The sequence below is a fragment of the Haliotis asinina genome, chromosome 7 (genome assembly GCF_037392515.1).
Source record: "Haliotis asinina isolate JCU_RB_2024 chromosome 7, JCU_Hal_asi_v2, whole genome shotgun sequence".
Classification (NCBI taxonomy): domain Eukaryota; kingdom Metazoa; phylum Mollusca; class Gastropoda; order Lepetellida; family Haliotidae; genus Haliotis; species Haliotis asinina.
The window spans coordinates 5,136,939-5,142,000 of record NC_090286.1 but is presented as its reverse complement, the minus strand read 5'-3'; the positions used below and the strand labels follow the sequence as shown (position 1 = coordinate 5,142,000).

General features: G+C 38.1%; 1 pseudogene; it reads right to left on the bottom strand.

Moving 5' to 3' along the window:
- Positions 1–4,593: 4,593 nt before the first annotated feature.
- LOC137292235 (small nucleolar RNA U3) lies at positions 4,594–4,789 on the bottom strand (annotated as a pseudogene).
- Positions 4,790–5,062: the final 273 nt, after the last annotated feature.

The following is a 5,062-nucleotide window of genomic DNA, read 5'->3' as shown; positions in this document are numbered from 1 at the left end:
CATGCTAAACCATGCTCTTGAAGAATGCTAAACCTTGGTGCTGTTTAACAGCAACTGCCTTTATGCCATGGTGTATCTACTATTCTTCCATGGTCTGTCTACTACTGTACCAGGGTCTGTCTACTACTGTACCAGGGTTTGTCTACTACTGTACCAGGGTCTGTCTACTATTGTATCATGGTCTGTCTACTACTGTACCAGGGTCTGTCTACTATTGTATCATGGTCTGTCTACTACTGTACCAGGGTCTGTCCACTATTGTATCATGGTCAGTCTGCTACTGTACAAGGGTCTACTACTGTACAAGGATCTGTCTACTATTGTATCATGGTCTGTCTGCTACTATACAAGGGTCTGTATACTAATGTACATGGATCTGTCTACTGTTGTATCATGGTCTGTCTACTATTGTACAAGGGTCTGTCTACTTCTGTACAAGGGTCTTTCTACTATTGTACAAGGATCTGTCTACTATTGTATCATGGTCTTTCTACTATTGTACAAGGGTCTGTCTACTTCTGTACAAGGGTCTGTCTACTATTGTGCAAGGATCTGTCTACTGTTGTATCATGATCTGTCTACTACTATACCAGGGTCTATCTACTATTGTACCAGGGTCTGTCTACTATTGTACCATAATCTGTGTACATTGGTCAATATGCCAAGGTGTGTCCACCATGGTTTACTGTGGTCTTTTCAGCTGGACAGTTGCGTGTGTGAGGTAGAGAGATGGATATATTGCATACGACTTATTGTTGAGTCCACACTCGTTTTGTCCAGAGTGGTGCCCCTGTCTAGACATGTAACTACTCTGCCATATGTCTTCCTTTGATGTGGCTGGGTTCAGTGTCGGACAGCATGAGTTCAAGAGCTTTCATTCTTGAAAACCTTGCTCCATGAGAACCTACATTGATCTGACTGGAAGCTAACGAGACGAAACAACAATTGTCTATCTTCCAACAATTAATGCTCCAACCCAGATTCTTGATGTATATCTGAAGTTTATCCCTAAATATTATATGATACCAATATCATAGATGACTGGATTAGGAGTGTCTGTGGACACTTTTGGACTCAACAAGAACAATTATTGCTATTCTGGATTGGGTTTGTATGAGACTTCAACCGGATGTTCAAATGTCCTGGTTCAACGAGCAATTTATAGTGCAGGTACTGAATCTGGAATGTTTGGCAGCTGGTCTACAGTGTATTTTTCACAAAGCATGTTTCACCACTGCAATGATTTCCCATTTGTATATTTGTGAATTTGATGTGCAGTAAACCTGTGTAGATCCAGGTAAGAATATGTCTTCAGCAGTTACTAAGTGTGCACTTCAGCAACAGGAAAATACAGGAAGAACACTTTTGTGGAGAGGCAACTTCATTATTGCAAAAGCTGTCTCTGTTGCATAACAAAGTTGTCTATTCTTAAGAAGTGTTCTCCATCATGCCTGCTTCTAAATGCCACTTAAAGAAGAACCAGAAACTTCAGCTTAAACTGTGTCATCTGCACCAAAGTATACGGAGTCTGGAAAGTGACCCTACGTGGTGTACAATTCATAAAGGTCACTTCTGCTGGTATTGACACTTCTGACACGTGATGCAGACACATGTGTTGCGGAATAACGTCAGCGTCCACTTGAAATGTTCTCAGGATGCTAACAGTGAAGGTATTTCTAGTACGTTTGGTACTTCAGTTTCTGATAGAGCTCTTATGGATGACAATTCTCCGGGAACTTTCTTCTTGAGCAGATGACATGACATTTAATTTTAAGTAGAGCAGATATGAAATGATTTTTAATCAATAATGGATTCATAAGAGGCCTGTCTTTTATAAAAAGGCTTTTATTTTTCTCAGGTTTCATGTTCATGTGACTATGATAGAGACGTTTATATTTTTCTTATGCTTTATAGAGTCGAAGAACCCGAAATTTGCATAAACCTTCGCTCACCTATGATGCTTTGTACATTTTAAAGTAGTCATTGTAAATACATTAACATGTTGTTTGGATATTGTTTGCTTGTTTCTTTGTTGTCTCAAGACAAAACATAGCAATATTCCAGCTGTATGGCAGTAGTATATAAATAATGGTGTCTGAACCAGAAAATCCAGTGATTAACATCATGAGCATCGATCTATGTAGTTGGAGTATAATGACGTGGGTCAGCCACGTCAGTCAGCCTGACCACCTTGTTCCAGTAGTCAGCTCTTATACCAATCATGGCTTACTGAAGATCAGCTCTATCCAGGATCGTCATGGTAATGGACAGAAATGGAGTTTCTGTAGCAGAATGTACCAGTTTAGATTAGTTGGTAAGTAGAATTCCAATTCTGCACAGTTGAACTTAATCTACACTTACTTCGAAAACAAAAAAATATGTTGGAACCGACCGTCAACAAAACAAAATGTCCTCAAACACTTCATCCATAGGGATGGTCTCAAACACAGCAGGTACTGTAAATAAGCTGTTTAGTGGATTTTAGACAGCAATCTCTGGTTCCTTCTTTTAGTGAAGGACCAATCTGATAATCCTCGGTGAATGGGTTTTACAAAAATATTGTGAAGGAAAGGAATAGAATTAAATGATTTATCATTCGTATTCCTTAAAAAAATTAAATGTCTTCACATTCCTCCTTTCTAAAAGAAAGTCTCGAACATTAAGCTTCTGGACTCATGGGTCCACTTTGTCACAGAGAATAACTTTATCCAGCTTCCTGTTTCTAACAGCCATCAAGTCAAAATAGTTTGTCATTGAATTTTCAGACCTTTTTTCTGGGAGACAGAAGCATTGTTTTATATTTTTAACTGAGTTATGAAATACTGGCATTTTTGTCAAACATTTCCTGTGGGATTTCAACAAGTTTGAAATGTCAGTGTCTTTAGCTGATGTTCCAAATTAAAAATATATATGCTTATTGTTGATTTTTTTGTTGTTGTTTACCATTAGCTCGGAAATTCACATTGATGTAAATATTAATGACAAAAGAATTCCATAATGATCAAAAGTTGCTGAAATCAGTGCTTGCTATATGATTCCAAGTATTTCACAGGCACATGCTTATGAAACACTATCAAGTATGTTGGACACCAGGTGTTCTTTAAGTATATCTTGTTACTATTGCTGACAGATGTGAATCCAGCATATTGGTAAATTGTTTTTTGCTCATGATGTTGAATTTTTCAAAGTCTGTGTAACATGCATGTTTTCGTACACTGGAATATAGTTGTGAGAATAATACCATCATAGACTCAAGACATTTGTGAGGACAATACTATCATAGACTCAAGATAGAACAGAATAAGGAAGTTTACAGCAGCATTTTGTTGAATAGTCCGACTTAAGTTTCTTAAAGTGCCCACAAAAAAGACTTAAGTTTCTTAAAGCGCCCACAAAAAAATCAATCTTTACACTATGGTTGGTACTTTTGAAAAACAAGAAACAACATTTGATGTATTTTTGGCAATGAATTATTGAATTTTTGCACAATAAAAATGATTTAGAAAATATTGATTTATAACATATAAAATGTTCCAAGTGATACTATCCAAACAAAGGTTGTTTGGTGCATTATTGTGTGTGAGCACAAGGAAGTCATTACAGCGTGGATCGTTGTCTGTAGCTGAGTCTGAGACAAAGGTGTTTGGAGGTGGCCATTCAGAAGGTAAAAGAACAGGCGTTAAAGAGTATTGAAGTTGCATCTCAACGTGCTAGCTTGATGTAGGAAGAAGCATGCAGGATGGCTTGCTCTTAATTCCTGAAGTCATGGTGGACTGAAATTTCTGGGATTGGGTTAGGGGCTTTATTCTTAATTCCCTGACTTTTGATGTTCAGAAAATTGGGATGGTGAGCATACTGGCTGGCTTGGTCTTAATTCCTTGAGTTGTGATGATCAGAAAAATGGGGTGGGTGAGCATACTGGCTGGCTTGGTCTTAATTCCTTGAGTTGTGATGATCAGAAAATTGGGATGGTGAGCATACTGGCTGGCTTGGTCTTAATTCCTTGAGTTGTGATGATCAGAAAATTGGGATGGTGAGCATACTGGCTGGCTTGGTCTTAATTCCTTGAGTTGTGATTAGCAGAAAATTGGGATGGTGAGCATACTGGTTGCCTGGGTCTTAATTCCTTGAGTTGTGATGAGCGGAAAATTGGGATGGTGAGCGTACTGGCTGGCTTTGTCTTAAATCCTTGAGTTCTGATGAGCGGAAAATTGGGATGGTGAGCGTACTGGCTGGCTTGCTCTTAAATCCAAGAGTTCTGATGAGCGGAAAATTGGGATGGTGAGCATACTGGTTGCCTGGGTCTTAATTCCTTGAGTTGTGATGAGCTGAAAATTGAGATAGTGGGCATACTTGCTGGCATGGTCTTAATTCAGACTATGGGTTTGAATCCTGAACAGGACTACACTGAGAAATTTGGAATCCAGATATAACACTGTCTTTGTACAATTTCAATTATATATTGCACATGTGCTCATGAATCACTGACACCAGGTGTCTGTGTAAGTTGAGCATATCTTGTGCTTCTGGTGACGACCATCATAAACAAATCCAAATGCAAGTCAGTTGTTTACTTAAAACAAAATGTGTCTTACTACTTTGATTAGAAGTGGAATGCATAAGAAAAGCAAGATTTGTGTCTGTCAACTTCTTTGTTGTTAATGACACAATGTTTCAGAATGTATGCTTGCTCCTTCATCACCGTCCTCGTGGTTTGGTAGGCTGTCAGGTTTACCTGAAGAAGTCATGGTGATACATACTGTAGAAATGATCCCTATAAGTATGTCAGTCGTCTCCATGTACCAAGGGTTCTGCTCATGTCATCACATGAACATCTTGATGCCTTTGCAAAAATGACATCAGACTGATAAAAATAGTAGATATTGCTCTTAATGAAAATCTCCTTTTGTAAAGTTGATATACTGCTAAAAATAACTTAAGGGTCACCTAATTCTGTCATATCACTATAGTTAATCTTTCATGCCATTAAAGAAATATTCATTAATGGTTCACTCCTTAGTTTTGGAAGAATTTGGTAGTTCTTAATTTCTTTTAGCAGGAT